The sequence below is a fragment of the Acomys russatus genome, chromosome 13 (assembly GCF_903995435.1).
Source record: "Acomys russatus chromosome 13, mAcoRus1.1, whole genome shotgun sequence".
Lineage (NCBI taxonomy): Eukaryota > Metazoa > Chordata > Mammalia > Rodentia > Muridae > Acomys > Acomys russatus.
The window spans coordinates 32,805,907-32,826,488 of record NC_067149.1 but is presented as its reverse complement, the minus strand read 5'-3'; the positions used below and the strand labels follow the sequence as shown (position 1 = coordinate 32,826,488).

At 37.5% G+C, this 20,582-nt stretch overlaps 1 protein-coding gene across 1 annotated transcript in view; it reads right to left on the bottom strand.

The window, feature by feature from the left end:
* Cntn6 (contactin 6) overlaps nucleotides 1-20,582 on the bottom strand; it is a 338,355-nt gene that overhangs the window by 60,967 nt on the left and 256,806 nt on the right. The window lies entirely within an intron of this gene.

The window sequence follows — 20,582 nt, the reverse complement described above, 5'->3', positions numbered from 1 at the left end:
GTATCCACTGTTATGGAAGAATTTTGAACACCACACAAGATGTAACTATGATGGCTACACTGAGTTAAGGATAGCTTTTCTTTTGTGTCATGGTGATATTTTATAAATGCGGTAAAAGTATGGACTTCAGGGGTCAGATGGACTATGACTTAAGGCCCTATGTTTAATACTTAGATGGTAAGAGCTAGTTATTACCCCAAGTGTCCAGATCTTTTTTTTTGTGTGTGTTGTATAAGGGCATTAATATTACCTCCCACAGTCATACAGATTGAATAACACTAATTCTTTTTTTTTTTATTAATTTATTCTTGTTACATCTCAATGTTTATCCCATCCCTTGTATCCTCCCATTCCTCCCCTCCCCCATTTTCCCATTATTCCCCTCCCCTATGACTGTTCCTGAGGGGGATTACGTCCCCCTGTATATTCTCATAGGGTATCAAGTCTCTTCTTGGCTACTTGCTGTCCTTCCTCTGAGTGCCACCAGGTCTCCCCCTCCAGGGGACATGGTCAAATGTGAGGCACCAGAGTACGTGAGAAAGTCATATCACACTCTCCACTCAACTGTGGAGAATATTCTGACCATTGGCTAGATCTGGGAAGGGGTTTAAAGTTTACCTCCTGTATTGTCCTTGGCTGGTACCTTAGTTTGAACGGGACCCCTGGGCCCAAATCTGCCTATCATATTGTTCTACTTGTAGATTTCTAGGACCCTCTGTATCCTTTTATTTTGCTATTCTCCCATGCGTCTCTCATTTAGAGTCCCAATAGGATGCCTTCCCCTCTGTCCCAGTTTCCTGGTAAGTGAAGGCTTTCGTGGGACATGCCCCTTGGGCTAGTATGCAGATATAAGTGAGTATATACCATTTGATTCTTTCTGCTTCTGGGTTAACTCACTCATTATGATCATTTCTAGCTCAATCCATTTATCCACAAATTTCGGGAATTCCTTGTTTTTAATAGCTGAGTAGTATTCCATAGTGTATATGTACCACAGTTTCTTTATCCACTCTTCTACTGAGGGACACTTAGGCTGTTTCCATGTTCTGGCTAATAGCCATAACACTAATTCTTAAAAAATGAAAACAAACAAAAACATATTCTCTGACTCTAGCTAGATTTCAGTACATTTTTAAGGTTAATGAACTGGCTTCGTATCTCATCTCTAAGTATGCAAAGACTTCCTTAATTCCTTGAACAATACAACAGAAAAAGCAACAAATTCATCACAGTTCAATTTGAATGCAAGTATGTAAAAAGTATATCCAAAGCTTTAAAGTAAATATTTTTGGTTGACACCTAATGTTTGCACAGATTTGTAAAGGAACATGTGGTAGTTGGTTTCATGGATGCCCTGAGCAGTAATAAATTCATGTCAATTAACATAGCTACCACCATAAACTTGTATCATTCTTTTATGATAAATAGATTTAATTTGTGCCTTCTAATTATTTGAGGTAAATAATGCATTTACTCTTGATTTTATTTATCCTCCAAATTGTGCTGGAAAACAACAGAAGCTACCTCTGAAAGAATAGTGCTATGCACACTTAATTTTCTCTGACTTTCCCCTTCTCCTCTTTTCTCAACTATTACTCTTTCACTTTCAGTTTCTCAGATAGCATATTTTTATAATTCACTTTTTAGTGAGATAATGCAGTATTTGTCTTTTCATACTTGACACTTGAATATGTGTGTGTGTGTGTGTGTGTGTGTGTGTGTGTGTGTGTATGATATTAAACTATTAGGACAGAGAATCTTATCAAAGTGGTGATGTGGGTGGACTGGGAAGACAGGATGCTGGGGGTTGAAAAGAGTGTAATACCAGTAAGATGATTCTAGCAACTAGTTACACTGCTTGCTTTCCTCTCTCACTTCATGATATCTGTCTGTGTTTGGCTATCTTATAGAGTTGTTTCAAAAATTCAATTTATTACATGCTAGCTATTCCTCCCGTTATAAGTCAGTTCAATATCCACCTTACTATTTGGGCTTCTTCTTTGTGCCATAATTAAAACTCTAATATCCATACATCTTGTGGTTGTGGCTGGTAGTCACTCTCTTACAATTTGTCTGATTGGATGCAGCAGTGTGCTTTCTGTTCTAACTTATCTATGCTTACCTATTCTTTTGTTTTTTTGTGTGTCAACAAGTTTTGACACTGGATTTGTGTTTTTTTGTTTCAGGGAAAAAAACCTCTTTCCCTCATGTCTTTATTCTCAAGTACATATTTAACTGATATATTCTACCCTTCACATAACTAAAGAGAAACAATTCCTACCATTTATCAAATCTAAGTGTTCTATTACTTGAGTCAGTTGTACAATATGACATTTATATTTGAAATGTTGTACAAGAAGGTGACTTTATTAGTCATATATATAGATGTAATATGTCCATCCAAATAACAATAAGGGGAGAAGTTCATATTTTTCTGCATTAAATGGTTCACTTGATTTCATAGGTGGTGCATAACATAGGAATTAAGCATAGTAAACCATTCTCAATAGCCAAATGATACCAGGTATGCTTCACTGTGACTTGTAAAAATTACACAACACATAGAGACATACAAGGTTAATGTTCAACTCAAATACTACAACTGAGTGAGCACACAACATTACTATCTTCTGAGTGACATGGAGAAATAATATGAGCAAATAATGGGCTCAAAATTTGTATCAAAATATGAAAATCAACCTGATTTCCAACTTTTACCTTCTACTCCATGGACTATTGTAAGTAACATTGTCATGATAAATAGCACAGCAAATAACCAATTAAGGCTTTTTTTATATGAAACATAGACATCAAATTCTCAGAATTATGTAATGTTTTGTTTTCTTCTTTCCTTGAACTAAATGTTGTATCTATGTACATAACTGTATAAATGTACATATCTTTTATATCTATAATTAAGTATAAACATGTAACAAATATCCAATGCACTTACAGAGAGACTTACATAGGGCCTTTACACATAGACTCTAACCTGAAATGAAAATGAGACTGTATTTTGTGTGTGTGTGTGATGCTTATCAAAATGTAAGGACACAGAAGATTAGCAATAGCTAAATTTCTTAAAATGAAGGAAATTAGGACATTGAGCAATTATACTTTCTTATTGCTGAAACTAGAGCAATATTGCTATTTTTATAGTGAGATTATTAACTAGAGTATTGCTTCTGGTCCTGTCTGAAGATAATACTGTAGACCATGAAATTTTAATTGACTGTCTAATTTTACTGATATCTGGAAAATGTAAAATAGATTGGAATGAAATGAGTTAGATGAGAGGCAGAAAAATCTGTATAAATTTTTATTCTTTACAATTCAGTCTCAAAGTAAAATAACCCCACAGAGCCCATTTTACATCAAATATTGATACTGCATTCCACTGCTTTTTTTCACCCGATCATTATAGTTAAGGTATGGTGTAATATATATGCTAAACACATTGCCAATTAATAACCTTCACTTTAAGAATTCATCACTTAATAAGCTACCAAAATGTCTGGCATGCTGATTGACTGAAAAGTAAATACTAAAGCATACATGGGGAAATAGAAATAAAGGTTATCTTCCTCCAGTCCCCGTGTCAACAACTTTAAATGACCCTAATGACAATATAATAGAGGGACTATCAGGCACTTCTAGCAAGGCTTAAATTTCAGAATTAATTAATTAATTAATTAGAAGACAGTTTATATTCTCATGGGATCATCCATGCAGTAAATAGTGAATAAAACTACAAGAGAGATCTGGTTAAGTTGCAATGTTGTCTCAAAGGTCCTATTTGAAATGGGCCTTGACAAACTGAATGATGCAGATCATCTCCTGCGTGGCACGGTACACTTGTAATCTTAACAAGTATTTAAACACAAAGAGAGAGAGAGAGAGAGAGAGAGAGAGAGAGAGAGAGAGAGAGAGAGAGAGAGAGAGATGCTAGAAAGCAGAGGACTATTTACTATGAGTGAATATTTTATTTAGCTTTATTCCATTGTTTTAAAATTTTGGGAAATATATATATGGGCCTAAATAGGCATATATAAGTACACACACACACACACACACACACACACACACACACTCATACCTTCATATAAAGAGTCTTGAAAGTCCCATGGGGGTATGTGGTCATAATTTACAAAAGTAATTTAGTTTTTATGTTTTCAGAGTAGCCAGATGAAATCTCCTTCCCTCATATGCCACAGTTTTGAGCTCCAATCTGCTTGTCTACACCTATTCATCCTTTAATACGACTGTTTCAGAAGCATTTTAGAAATCTCTCATGTTGTTTCAACTCCTCTGACTGTCATAGGCCCATATAATATGATCTCAGCAGAAAACAGGAGGAGAAGCAGATGAGTCCCCTTTTCTTTTCTTTATATGCAGAACCCGAGTTCCTCTACAGACTCACCACAGAAAAAGGATGTGATTTCAAAACTACACTTGTCTATGTCTTGAAGTGATGCTTGGCAGGGCAATAAGACATAACCTTGCACTGACTCCATCCTCACTACTCCATCATCCTTTCTGGAGCAGAGGCCTAAGCTCGATTTCCTTGGAATCAGGTATATCTAGCCCACTCTGCCCTTAAGCCCTGCAGTTCACAGTACATTCTTCTGTGTGAGGGGTTTTCCCACAGAAACATGGCTGAGAAGCTGTGTTAGCCTTGTCATTTTCATTTTAAAGAAATCATCTGTTCTCCAAATCCAGTAGAAAAGCTAAATTTGTTTTATTTTCTTCATAAAGATAGGTGCCATATGAATGGTAACACAACAACTGGTAGATTTACTACTTCCGCACTTGGTCCTGGATTACTCTCTTGAGACAGGCAACATGGGATCACTTACTTGATTCTCATGTAAACATTTTATAGAGCCGTGGTTAGGGTATAAGAATAACATCTATAGGATTTTAAATCACTTTATTAATGTTCATCAACATTGCTGCCTTTAAATAAATGCAACACATAGAGAGATTAGAAGCATAGTCAAAACTCCAAGTGGATGGGATTTTATTTATTTATTTATTTATTTATTTATTTATTTATTTATTTTTGGCCCAAAGATTAAACTCCAGATTGAAAAATGTTTTTAACAAACACAATCTGTATGGAATATTTACTGTAAACTGTCTTCATTTTCAGTACTTTTAAAGCCTTGGCATTGTACTAGGAGTGATAATTGTACTAGAGGTGATTTGATACATAGGGAAAGATGTACCAGGCATAAGCAAATAATATTACATTTTGTATGAGAGAATTAAATGTCTGTACAAATGGTGTATGGTGTGTGTGTTTGGTATGTTTGTATAGTGTGTGTGTATGGTAAGTGTGCATTTGTACAGTGTATATTTGTAATATCTGTGTATAGTGTTTCCTGCACATTATATGATTTGTGTAGTATGTACAGTCTGAGGTAATGTATGGTATGAGTACATAGTATGTGTATGGTGTGTGCAGCATGTGTGTAGTGTGTGTGTGTGTCTAAAAATGATGACAAACACATGATAGCTCTATTTCGATATTTAAATGAATTTTATAAAGTGTACAATTAGCAAGTACTTCAGTATGTATATTTTGATTATGTTTATTCACTTGTATCATGAAAGGCCAAAATGCCTTTTATTAATGTCATTATTGAACTCAATATAGTAATGAACTTGTACAAACACTTTGCTTAAAAATAAACATTGGTCAAAGTCATCGATAAAGTGCTTATTTAATCAATGTATCAGTATCTTCTCTAGGCTAATTATCTTTCTTACGTAGTTAAGGATGATCCTTTTTTAAATTTAATTTTAATTTTATTAATTTATTCAGATTACAAGTAAATTGTTATCCCATCACTTGTATCCTTCTGATCCTCCCTCCCTCCTGCTTTCACCCTATTCCCCTCCCTTAGGTCTATGACCGAAGGGGACCTCCTTCCACACTGTATGGTCATAGGCTATCAAGTCTCATCTTGGTAGCCTGTTTATTCTTTCTTTGAGTGCCATCAGGCCTCCCCACCAAGGGGAGGTGGTCAAATATGGAGCACCAGTGTTCATGTCAAAGTCAATCCCCACTCTCCACATAACTATGGAAAATGCCCTGTCCATTGGGTAGATCAGAGTAGGAGATCAATGTTTATTATTGTACTGTCCTTGGTTAGTGCATTAGCTTGAGCAGACACCCTGGGGCCCTGATCCACCCATCAAGATGCTCTTCTTGTAGGTTTCTAGGACCTTTGGGTCCTTCTATTTCCCCATCTCCAATATTTCTCTTACCTAGAGTCTCAGTAGGAAGTCCTCACATCTCTCCCAATCTCCCAGTAAGTGAAGACTTTCATGGGATGTGCTGTTAAGGATGATCTTGATCATCCCATCTCCACCTCCTAGTTACATAATTACAGGTCTGCCATATCCATGTAATAATTCCTGGATCACTTATGGCTTGGGATCAAACCCAAGCCTTCATGTGTGGTAAGCATGCAATCTTCCAACTGAGCTAGCTATCCCTCAACATGTTGAATGATTTCTGTTTGCAGACAGGAGCAGAATATTTGAAACAAAAGGACTCTTTCAGTCTGCATTGTGTGCTCTTTACACCAAAAAGGTAAAGATTATGACACAATCCATTACAACCCATTTTTAAAAGATTTATTTTTATTATGTTTAATTTTGTAAGTACTTCTGCTTGTAGGCATGTATGCACGCCAGCAGATCACACTGAAGTTAAAGTTATTGTATTTAAGCCAATGTGTGTGCTAGAAATAGACTCCAGTCCTTTGAGCATGTAGTAAGCAGTTATAACTGCTGAACTATCTCTAGAGTACACAATGTTTTTAAAGCACAATATCTTAGACCATAATTGATGATCCCTAGCTATTATCTGGCTCACAAAAAGTGTTTTGAATACATTTCTAGTATTCTTTTGGTTTCTATCCTAACTCTAGGCAAATGTGTTTCTCAGAGCCTATATACTGAGTTAGGCATAAATGACTAAATTTACTGGACAATGAGGTAACATAGAGAAGCAGGGAAGGGAAACCAAGATGAAAGGCGACCATGTTAAGAGAAGACATCCCAAATCTACGCTTGCTCAAGAAACAAGGTTTTTCTATAGTTCACAGAAGGAAAAATAAACAAACAAATAAAAATTTGTTTCTTTTAGTTATGTGCCAGGGCATGAACCTAGGGCCTTATGCATGCTAGACAAGGCTTATACCAACAGGTTCAATTCCTATCCTCCATCCTCCCTTTTCCCACTTTTTAAAGACAACAACAATGACAAAATGTGACAGAGTTTCACTTAGCTGCCACATTAATTCTTTGAACACACAGTGTAACTCAGGCTGGTCTTAAGCTCATTGTGCAGTTCAGGCTGACTCAATTAAACTGTCTCTTTCCTCAGCCTCTTGAGGAGCCAGGATTACAGGACTATGTGACCAGGGCCATTTTTATCCATAATCTTTCTCTCAGAAGACAAGAAAAATCATATTATATACTGAATAAATAGATCAGGATATACTTCCTATGAACTGATTATCTAAAAAGTGATCCAGGGTTTTTATAGCCAACACAGAAAGTCTTTATTTTGAAAAGCATTATTTAGAAGTTTTAACTAGAGATAAGAAATTGTCTCTACTATATTTTAAGTAAGAATAAAAATGTGTTTCCTGACTGTACTTGATAGTTAATTCTCTCTTGTGCCTAACGTATCATTATGGGTGTGGACTGTGGACTGATGTAAAGTTTAGTCTTTGATTCAACGTTCCTATGTCCCAAGGGGAGAAACAAAGAACTGGATATCCAGATTTCAGCATCCGTTCCAATTTATCTTTGTGTTTTATATGCACACATAATTTAAGCAACAGCTTTGTAGTGGCTACCACAGAACGCAAACCCAGATGCCTGAATCAAGACACAGTTTAACAGATGACAGATAACAGAAATGTCTAAGTAACATAATAATTTGGTGTCATGATGTGTCTTTATCCCAATGGCATGCCAAGGAGTGCATTTGCAGGCTGCCTTCCATCAAATGTTAGGGGAAAATGATTTAACACCCACTGAACATATCAGATGCAAAGCTAAGCTATTGAACCCAGTGAAACCTGTCTTAAAAGAGCATGTAGCTGTTGAGCAGGAAAAGTTACATAAGAAGAGTGTCCATATTTGTGATCATATCTGAGGGGGCTGTCAAATGAACGGGAAAGGGAGACAATAATAGATTCAGAGGCAATCATGTCTATGTTTTACCACCCAGCAAACAGAAAAAGATGGAAATCACAAAATGGCAAAGGACAAACAAACCAACTATACAAAACCAAACAAACAAGCATGTGAACACAGTATTAAAAAAAATCAGGTAAAGAAACTGTGTGTTCCCTAAACAGTTAGAGGAGGGCTGGCTAAAGAGGCTGAGAGACTGGCACCAAAGGAGACTGGAAGAAATCTGAACATCAGAGAACGTGTTCGTTATGGTTTTTTTACATATGAATGGATTACTGTATGTTTTCATCAAGATTTTGAGAATTGACAAGTGGAAAGCTCTGTTTGCCACTGAGTTTGACATCAACAAGGTTCAACTATAACCAGATGACCTTACGCTGATGATTTCATCCCTAGCATCCTTCAAGTCTGCCATGTACAATAGCAAAGGAACAGCTAGAAAACTAATGATTAGTATTTGTTGCCTCTTGTCATTAGGACTCTGTAATCTGGTGATACCAGAAGACAAATATCTTGGAACTGACACTGTTACTTCATAAAGGTGTCACTGGAAGTGATGCACACTGGCAGAATTTCGGACTGTGGATCTCTCCTTTATGTGTCTTGAAATACACCTTGGCAACTACATAACTAGGCGTTAAAAAGTGGCTGAGATTAGACAATCAGCATGCATGTGACTTCTTGTCTTTTGACCACATGCTTATTTCAATTCCACACCCAGATCAATTATTTTACAAAGCTGAGCAAATTGACAGGTATATAGTGTGTCTCCATACCTATGTCATCATGTCACTACAAGTATACTGCACTGTAATGGATGTAAACGGTTTTGTTTTGGTCCCAGGTGTGAGCCAGGAAACAGACTTGTGAGAGGGCACTTGATGTGTTTCCACTAGAAGGTGAACTGCCTCATGTGGGGGCATGTTTTTGCCAACTGATAAACATCCTGGTACAGACTCTGAGTATATACATATATATATATACTAAGAAAAGGTCTGAGTATGGTGTACCTGTTGTGATAGTGACCACTCTGGAGGTGAAAACAGAGGGGTTCATGGGGTTCCATGGCAAAAGTATTGAGCACAGTGAGTCACACTTCCCACTAAGGGATCCTGTACCCAAAAATATAAATGGTAGATATGTTCTGAAGAATGACTCTTGTGGTTCATCTCTGGGTCTGGCCTCCAAGTGCATTTGTATCCACATAGATGGGAAGTAATAAGATGTCCTCGTTTCTACTATAGACAGAATTCTGCCTTAAAGTGGGCAAGCTTCTAAGTAGGCAGAAACCCTGGCAAACAGTGTAAGCAAGTCTTCAATAGTTCCTGATGCAAATATATGTCTGTCAGATATAATGGGCCAGACGGTTGAAGATGATGCTCCAGCATTATAGAGAGTTTTGGGTGACTGTTCAGGCAACAAACTGTCTCTGTCATTTTCTCATTTTGGAAGCTGCTAATTTTCACTTTCTGTTTAATCAGGCAATTAATTTTATTCCTTCTCAAGTTTCTGATGGGGTTGAAGACCAGATTGTTTAGTTTTACAATTAAGCTTAGTTGTTTAGGGGTTAACTCGTTTTTAGGTCTAGATAAATGTTTTTAGGTTGATAGAGATGAGATATGATAGATATTGATTTACATTCAGAATTGTAAACTCACCAAAATAAGAAAGATGTTTTCTCCAAGGTTGCCAAATACAAATAGTGAAAACACTGTGAATGTAACATTTATATAATTCCTAATTGTTTCGTCGTCCTTCTTGCTGTATGTAGTTTATTGTAAGTATGTGTAATAATATAAATCTATATGTAAGGGTAAAACAATAATAAAAGAAAAACAAAACAAAAAATTGCACTTAGATAACCTGTATCTGATATCTTTCACAAATAAATACAGTGTCTTTGTGGGTCTAGGGGTGTGTTCTCTCTCCCCTGTGATTGTTCTCTCTCTCTCTCTCTCTCTCTCTCTCCCCCCTCCTCTCCGCTCCTCTCTCTCCCCTCTCCTCTCTCTCTCCTCTCTCTCCTCTCTCTCTCTCTCCTCTCTCTCTCTCCTCCTCCTCCTCTCTCTCTCTCTCTCTCCGCTCTCTCTCTCTCTCTCTCTCTCTCTCTGTCTGTCTCTGTTTGTGTGTGTGTGTGTGTGTGTGTGAGAGAGAGAGAGAGAGAGAGAGAGAGAGAGAGAGAGAGAGAGAGAGAGATTATTCTAAGAAGAGTTTTTAATGTAAGCTCAACAACAACAACAAAAGCAATGTATATGGTATTAGGATCTCTAGTTCAACAAATTGGTACTATAAGTCATCAGAAATCTAATTAAAAATCTGCAGTGTGGTGTTACAGTTATATTCGGCCTTGAAGTCAAAGCTTCCTGGAGCTGGTGCACATGACTGTGGGTGTGATATTTAACTTCACTAAGGCTTAATGTTACTATCCAAAAGTAAATGCTATAAATAAGTACATGTCATAGATATGTTGTGAAAATCAAATGAAATGATGTATGTAACATTTCATCACACCATCTTTCCATGATGGGTATGGTATCAATAGGTGTTACTCTCATTATCATCATTCTTATGTGATGAAAGTCAGGGTCAACTATTGGAAGGGTAGATTTCTGGATGCAGTGGTTAATTTAATCAGAGGTAGGTGGAAAGATATATTATTAAGTATAACGAAGCATCATTTAAGTCATCAGTTAGCTGTGGGATGATTTATGAAATAATTTTAGTCTCCTTTCCTGTATATAGATGATCCTTGAAGAAATACATCTTATCACAGGAAGGATAGTCGATGCCCAAACTGTGAGAAGCAGTGTAACTACTCCAAATGTCAGACTCAATTTAAAGCTGCTGATTAAGTTGTTCCCATAATAAGCTCCCCAAACTAAACTATACTACATGCAGAATTCCATCCACCCTTCAAGTGCCACCTCATTTACCTACGTCTGTTATATGTTTCTGAACTGGTGTGAGACAAAGCGATGAATGGTCCTCACAGTCTTCATATTATGTGGTGTATCTGATTCACTATATGGCAACTATGGTCCCAATCACCTTCACACTAGACACCAAGGATCTTACAGAGTGCGGGTCAGATTGACTTGCTACTGTGTTAATAAATAAATGGTCTGATAGGTAATGATTGGAAAGAAGATTAGAGATCTACACTGTATATCAGTAGACATCAAACCCCATTTCTTGCACATTTTGGGGATCCCCACTCCTACAATAGGCCACAAGGATGTGAAAGTGGAAAAGGAACTGAAAAGGACACTGGTTCTCCCTCTAGGATAGACAGATTGATTTCCAGTGGGTATTAGGACAATGTTTTACATTGAATTATTTGGAAAGATTAAAATTGCATTGTCTAAACCAAAAGCAAAACTTGAAAATTATAATGAGAGTGTAACAAAATTCTATGGGAGCCTCACTCTCATCCTATATACAGTGCCATGGATCATTTCTACACTGGGTTCCAGTATGTATTTCTTCAACTATGCCATAATAGATAGCAATTTCCTTTGCATTTACTCTTACTTTTTCTCAGAATCAAGACAAAACTATCTTCTTTTAAAGAACATCATACTTCAACATATCCAGTAGTCACTTTTTAAAGAGTCTAGCCAAGAACAAAAGGTCATTTGTATAAATTACACAAATAATTGACCTTTTCTATCTATGAAATTATGGCTTCTGAATATTGATGTGAATTTTGGAGATATAAATGTCACTGAAAAATGAGCACTAATAGTAAATTGATATCATTCTAAGGCCAGTTAGATTTGTATTTTCATAAAGCAAGGCAACAGAGGACTTGTGTCTTCACAATAGTGAAGGAAGAAGAGTTGACCTTTCAGTGTACAACCCATAAGGGAGAGGGAGGATAACATGAAGAAAGTCTGCATTTTATTAGAAGATGAACATGCATTGAGCTGGCCTCAGCTTATTGTGGAGTCAGTTGAGTTGGAAGTTATCAAGTTACAAGTTCCTCTGTCCTATTTGACAACTGCAGAATCAATACCTTAAGTGCAGCTCTATGATCTGCATATTTCACAAGGCTCTTGTGATGCATGATACAATTCAAAACTTAGATATGGCCTTTGAGTTTCGAGAACCCCATAATGTAACTCGCCAATGTTCTTCTGTAAGATTTCTATTCCAGCTTTCAGGAGATGATGTCTGTGTGTCCATGTTTGTATGTGTAGTGTTAGAAGCATGTAGGCATATGCATGTGTGGGTACACCCACAGGTGCATGCAAGTGTACAGGCCAGAGGTCTATTATTTGTGTATTCCTCTATTTTATTCTACATTTGCTTTTGAGAAAGATTCTGTCACTGAACCTGGAGCTCACTGTTTGGGTTAAACTGACTAGCCAGCACCACCTGTCTCTACTCCCCATGCCAAACCGTGGGTTACAGATTCACACTGGCATTCTTTACTTTGTAGGTTGATACTGAGGATGAAAACTGATGCACTCAGCCTTGTGCATCAAGGAATTCACCCAGAAGACAGCTCTCCAGCTGTATGCTTTATATCTTTTATGAATGAAAGCTACTCTTAGAGAATAGCAGGCAGGTGGTTCTGCATGCATTGTATAAAAAGGTAAGAAACATAGACAGGTATACGCTAGTAGGAATAAAGGAATGAGGATTGATGACATAAGTGAAAAGGGAGACCAAGATGGACAGGGGCACACAGAGGATTGTAGCTTATTACATTGTCCTGTGTCACATGCAAGAATATCAGATGGCTCCTGACATCTTTGACATGTATTCCCTGGGAAAGGTTCACCTTAACAAGGCTCTGAGGAGCTGAGTATAAACAATTTAAAATTTTATTACAAAGAAGCATCACAGGAGGGAGGCTGTAATAAGGCTGGCATTATGCAGAATGCCACTCTGCCTTAAACATGGGAACATATGGTTCATTTGTCTACTTGATGCTCATGTTACTTGTCGGACTAAACACTATTATATTAAGTAGTTGGTGGTACAAAACAAAATTAGGTTTATTTGCTTCTTCTATTAGGAGGCTCTGCAAGAATCAGGAAGATGCCTTTTTTCTCTTTGCTGGATGATGATTAAAGCAACAAGGAAAGAGTTGTTAGTGTTGTTTTAGTATTAAGGTAGCATTTGGGAGACTAGGCAAAAGAAAAAAATGTATAATAATCACTCAGAATGTAGTTAGTGTAAAATATAGAGAAGCATCTAGCAGGGAGAGTAAAAATTTGACTCTCTTACATCTATGTAGCTACATTGTTGCTGGTTGAGTACCTACAAGGGAAGATAGCCACTCAAAGGTTCTAGGGCCAAAATGCAATGCACAATGGTATACCAACAGGACTCTAAATAAAAGCATTGTCTTTTCTAAGTACTTTGCTCAGGAAAAGAATAAAGTCAAACTATGTTTATTCCTTTCTTTTCTTTCTTCTGTCTCTCTGTCTCTGTCTGTCTGTCTCTGTCTCTTTGTGTCTGACTGTCTGTCTGTCTGTCTGTCTGTCTTTGTCTCTTTGTGTCTGTCTGTCTGTCTGTGTGTGTGTGTGTGTGTGTGTGTGTGCTTTACACACTTATAGGCTTTCAGCTATGTCTTCCCACAGGTAACATTTCCCTTTACTCAATCAGAGAGTGGGAGTCACAGATAATGCACTTACAGGTCCCCTTTCTCCCCACTTCTGCAACTTCTTCATTCATTTGTTCTCTCTGACACATTACTTCTCTTAATCCATCCTTTCTTACAATTCAGTGCTCTTCCAGATGGGAAGACTTGGCGCTGTAAGTGGCAAGAATATGGAGGTAGAGTAGATCCACTTCAGATGTGGTGCTTGAAGACAAATATATTGAATAGCACTTTCAGTAGCTGAGTGATTCCACAAAACTTGGTGGGCTTACTTGTTCCTACAGTGACTTCCATTTCTCAGGCATCCAAACATGTGCAGGAAATAAAGGCGGTACTGCAAGTTGGGTGATGCATAAAGAATTGGTGATCCAAAGAGGTCTGTCCATAAACAGAATTTAAATAAATAGTGAAGGTAATAGAAATTATCTCACAAGGGAAAGATGTTTTCTTGCTTCAAGCCAGTGAGAAATGATTTCATTCTGAGACCAACCACCACCACCATGGCATAGAAATGGTTCTTTCTAGGGCACTCGACTGGGAATGCTTTTGTTTCTTTGTAAGGAATATTAGAGATTACCTGGGGGAAAGTGACTCAGTGTAATGTGTACTCTGTTAAAACACTGATCCTCAGCCACATAATACTATATGTGGAAAAATGTGTTTGTTTGGAGTTATGCAAGAAACACGATACTTTGCTTAGCAAACAAGAGTTGCCTTAAATGAATATTTCTATAATCATTGAATACTTCCCTGGTTGTAGCTGTGTTTTATTTTATTTTTATGATTTTGGAAATGAGGTAGAAATTCACTGAATTACTTATGAATTCCATTGTGATTCTTCAAATAATAGAACAAAATTAATGTTTTGTTTCCATTTGCTTTTGTGGGCTGGAGCTCCTATGTCCACTATCCCAAAAGGGTTGGATAATTCATGCACAGTGTTTAATGTTGCCTGTCAGAGCACACTGTTGAGCTGTCTGTTTGGCATGTTAATATTTCTTATTAAATTCAGGACATGATCCCAGAAAAGGTAGCCAGAACTTTTTGGGTATAAGGAGATGGATTTAGGGCTTTTGATTTCTGTCAGGTCACTGGCTAAGTGTATCTACAAGGAAACGAGGTGATTAATCAAATTCAGCAGATGTAGGATTAAACTCCTCAGTGGCCAGAGAATGCCTTGAAGACATGAGCTTCCTCAGCATTCACCTTGACCTCCCAAGGCTAAGTTTTGGTTGCTCTTCTGTCTGATAACTGTAAGTAGGTATAGAGGGAACAGCACACAGGTCGAATGAATGCTGGAAAAGCAAATAGAGGTCTTCGAACACACGGAGACTTCCTGTCCTTCTACATAGGCTGTGCCACTTAGATCTCAGACTCCCGTCTGTCAGAGACAAACAGTATTTTCTCGACAATGGTTGAAATGAGAACCAGAGAAAAGTAAAGGATTTGCTAAAAGCCTATCATCTAAATGAGAAGTAAAACTGAGGCAAACTAATTTTTTTTGAAAAAGGATGAAGGGAATGGTATATACCTGCAGCTACCTAGTTTAACAGTTTAGCACCAGAATACAGTGTACTAAGTGGAATATAATAGGTGTTGAGTGAACATTTGTAAAATCCATGAAAGAACTAACAAATGAGTACACTGTGGTTTTATTAATCTTCAAAAGTTTCAGTTAACCTGCATGTGGTAGTTAGGGTGGATGAGAAATGTACCCCATAGGTTCTGCTTTTTAAACACTTGGTCTTCTGCTGGGGGTTTTGTTTGGAAATAGGTAATTGAACTTTAGGGGGTAAAAGCCTGCTACAGGAAGTATGTGAGTGTGGGCAGCCTTAAAGGGTACAACCTGTCCTGATTTCCGGTCCCCATCTCTACTTCCTGGCTATGGTTGAAGACGTGCTCTCTCAGCTTTCTGCCCCTTCCCCTGGTGTCATGCTTTGCCCATCATTATGGACTCTTCCTCTGGAACTGTAAGCCCAAATACCCTATTTCTGAGCTTACTTTTGGCCATGGTGTTTTGTCCCTGTAAAAGAAAAGTAGCTTATATAATGTATAATCTCTAAAAAAATAAAGCAAACTTTAATTATTACTGATTACAGGAGATAAAAATATGTGCTGAGTGTGTTATGATCTGCTTTGTGGTTGAGTGTTCACATTGTCATGATGAGGGAAAGAATTATGGTTTAAAGTCCTTCAAGGATTTTCCACTAGTTGCAGATTCTTATATAACTTCAAACCTTCCAAACACACCAGCAGAGCTGTTTCATAATTCACAGAAACAACCCTGTTTAGCTTAGTCACTTACACACCTGAGTAAATCATTACTACACTTAAAAACTTACTATTTTAACTAGCCAGGCACTCATTTGTGTTGATAGTGACCATATAATCTCCATACAGGCAGCCATTATGTGGATGTAATAATCAATATTTAATTAATAGAGTGAATTTAAAAAAGTAACAGTAGCCTGCTTTTTGTTTGTTTTTTCAGGTTCTTATCCGCCTTAAGGAGAGTGATCAGAACTGGTGCTTTCTAACTTCAATGCTGAGCTCTTTGCATTGCACACTTTGTCTTGTGTCCAACCTGTATATTCTGTGGTATATCCTAATTCTGTGGTAGCACCAAGAGAACAAGACAGATGGGCTACAGCCAAGCATTCAATACCCACAGAAAATCAAGCCACTTTGGGACCCTTTAATGATGATAAGCCATGTTCATGGGGAGGGAAATTCTCTGCCTTTGGAATTTTCATGTTCATGGACTCCTACCATTGAGACAGAAGTCTAAAAGTAGCCAAGACTGTGATGACGGCGCATAGCTAAGAAGGGATATGTTAGCCATATTAATAACTGCTGTTTGACCTGAGTTAATGGATCAATAGCTTACAGAGCTGTCAACATTACTTCAAGCAAGGGATGGTTCAGAGATTCTTCTTTATCACCAGAGTCAAAACTGTCTGGATACAAAAGGAGGAAACTTGGCTGCAAGTGTGAGGCTTCATCACCTAAAGGGTCTGTGATGGAAACCCTTGATTCATGAGTGAGGAAAGAAATTGTCCAAACACATATATTGCCACCACTTTTTGAAACTAGGCAATAGAGTTTGATTACTTTGAATGGGTTTCTTTAAATCTCTCTCAACCACATTCAGGTAGTTACACTTTATTGGCAGTAGAAGTTAGTAAGAATGAAATTTCAAACAAGACAGTGCCATATAGAAGTTTTAATACCAGAAACTAAAAAAGTCTGTGTTTCATATAGACACTCCCAAGGTCAAGAACAGAAAAGTTTCTACTTAGGATCACTAAAAATTTCAAATTTTATATTTCTTTTTCTTTGTTTTTCTTTTTCTTTTTTCTTTCTTTCTTTCTTTCTTTCTCTTCTTTTCTTTTTCTTTTTTTTTTCTTTTTTTTTTTTTTTTTTTGAGATAGGGTTTCTCTGTTACACTGCACTCTGGCTGTCCTGGATTCTTTGTAAACCAGGTTGACTTCGGACTCACAGAGATCTGCCAGCTTCTGCCTCCCAATTCTGGGATTGAAGGTATGCACCACCATGCCTTGCTGTTTTTCATTTTTTATGCCTATGGGAAGTCTAAAGATATATATATATATATATATATATATATATATATATATATATACATATAAAATGAAATGATCTACTTAGTGTGATATTAAGAACATGTAAGAGGGCTCCATGTTACTTGTTGAAGTTCAAGATGTAGCCTTATACAAATTGGAAAATGGGCTAGATAATCTTTTTTCTCCTTTAAATGAGACTATTCAGCATTGTGTCTACCTATGCAATTAACCTTGGTTTTTAAAATATAATTTAAAATTAATATGTGACCATCCTTTATGTCTAATATTCTGTTACTGGCTCTAAGAAAAGGTATCTGATTGCCTTGAAAATGCTCTCTCTCTCTCTCTCTCTCTCTCTCTCTCTCTCTCATGTACACAAGGACATATTAAATTCAATAATCTTAATTTTTAATTTTTATGTTCCAGATGTAGTAATTACTGTCAATGCCTAGCACTTTCCAGAGGGTCCTAGAAACTTACAAGAAGGCCATTAGGCTGGTAGACCTGGACCAAGGGGTTTCTGCTCAAACTATTGTGCCAACCAAGGAAAATGCATGCAGTAAACATTGAACCCCTATTTAGATCTAGCCAATGGACAGAACATTCTCCACAGTTGTTTGGAGAGCAGGTACTGACTCTGACATGAACTCTGGTGCTCCCTATTTGACCCTTTCCCTTGATGGAGGGACCTGGTGGCACACAGAGGTAAAGTAAGCAGGCTACAAGGATGAGACCTCATAGGCTGTGATCATATGGTAGGAGAGGAGGTCTCCTTATGTCACAGACCTAGGGGAAGGGAATAGGTTGAAAGAGGGAGGGAGGGGGGAATGGGAAGATAGAAGTGAGGGGATAACAATCTGGATGAAATATGAATAAAATACTTAAATAAAAAATTTGTTTTCATGAAATTTTCTTCCATTTTTGAGAGCCATTTACAAGTTAAATACTATTACTTTGCTAGGATTTGTCCTGTGTCCAACAATAATGGTTTTTATGGGTGAGTTCTGATTATGGAAAAGTATTCAGTTCCCATCTCATGGTGTTACTACTAGTATAAATGAAAGAATCTACCTTATACCTGATGGGTTAAAGACAGCATTGGAATCTATTTTTAAGGCTATCTTTTAAAGTAATTTTACATGAGGAAGTCTATGGTAGAGAAATGTCTCAAAAATATACTCAAAGCAAAATACTGCAGAGTTGTCAACTCAACTTCTTTGACATAATAGACAACAGTAATCCTAGTAGACCCTCTCTTTTCAAATTAATTTTTCCATCACCCTTCCCTTTCTTTTCCATCTCATTCCTACATTTTCCTTTTCTTTTGCTCTTTCTATAATACTGTTTTGTTTGTTTGTTTTAACCTTCAACTTGTCTGGAAGTACCTATGGCAAGACCACATAAACTCCATTACACCAATACAAAGGGCAATAATACGTTGTGTTTTCCAATAAGCAGCTTGAGGTCACACTATTAATGAAACCATTGGGGTCAGAGGCAGTAGGTGAGAGGAGAGGGTGGAAAGCCTAGTGATCTAATGCCTTTTGGAGCCAGATTCATGACCTTTACAAATGACTTCTCAGTACCCACCATACCAGGTAGATACAGATGCCTGTAATTATTGTATCCTGTTGGGACTCAATTATTTCTTCAAGTTTTTTGGAATACACATTCAGAACTTAATTTGTTTGCTTTTTATTGTTAAAAATGTATAATGAGATCTCCAAGCCAGCAGATGGTACCAGGGAGGCTCTTTGTAGTTTAAGAGGCCACAGGGACCATGGTGTTCACCACAATAAGGTGAGCTTGAATCTAATATGATCAATAGTAACCATTCCAAAACTGAGATGGATCCTATCTGGGGCAAATGAAAGAAACACAAAAACAAAAATATTTGAAAATGTAGTTTTCCTTATGCCCTCCGTATTTCTCTCATCACTACCTCTAGTTTTCCTCAGTTTTTCAAATGAGCTGTCTCCTCATGTTCTTGTGTTTTGGCATTTTAAGGTCATGGAAGGTCACCGGCATCTTTTCTTGCCTCTAAGTGTTCACACTTTAAACCACATTATCTATCACAACAGAGCCAATCATTTTATCCAGATCCACAGAAGTAGAGTTGTGTGTGATGTCTAGAGTGTTCTTGTACATCATGTGTTTAAAGTGTGATTACATTGTAGGCATGAAAGAAAACATTTGGGAGGCAATTGTATGGTGTTCTGCAAGGAGCACCTCCAGCAGTCTCCCAGAAGGGGCCCGGCTGGGTTCTGGCAGCAGGTTCCCTTCATCTTTATGTCCCCTAGTTCTGAGGCACCTATCCCTTTGCCTTGAGGCACTTCCCTTAGTAAATCCACTCTCTAAGACTCTAATACCTGACACCTTCATCTGTTCTGACTCATCTACTCAAAATCTCAGGGTATTTCTATTCTAGAAAGACTTTAAGACAGAAATATAAAAGCGTTTTATAAAGAGCAAGACTAAGGAATGGAATAAGACACTAGAACACTTCTTTATAAACACATTATCAGGCATTTGGAGAGATCTATAGACAGCAGATAGAACCATGAGACACAGACAGAAAAAATGCAAATCTGTCCTTTTTTGTTGCATCTGTGATTCTCTTTTCCTTGGCTACAAAGGCAATATCAGGACTGCTAACAGCAAATCAACGTCCTCAGTTTGGATTCACTGGCTTCAGAGTTTCTTTGCCAGTACACGTATGCATGAAATGAAGCTGTAACTGTTCATGTGAAGTGACAGCTCATACACCTCTCTGTGTGGTCCTTTTCTATAAAACTACCAATTGTCTGTTAGGCAGGGCCAACCCACTGGGGAAAAGCTCCTCCATTTTAGATAAGCTGTGACAATTCCCTTAACTGTAGTAATCTTCCTTCTGTACTAATGTCCTTCCCCTGAATTTTGCCTTCCCTGCCCTGTGGACCCCAAGTAAAGGCCATTCTGCAAAGATGTTTACCCATTACCCAGCATTCTTTAACTGGGCCCCCAGGCTTACCTCTAGCAGGGGCCAACTGTGGACAACAAAGGAAACGGTTATTTCACTCACCCTTTCTGCCCTATAACTCCCTGAGTTTATAAGCAGACAGCAGGCTCTGATTCTTACAGCGACCTCCTGAGTAGCCCCTGCCCAAACAAGGCGTGTATTGTTTGTCAGCCAT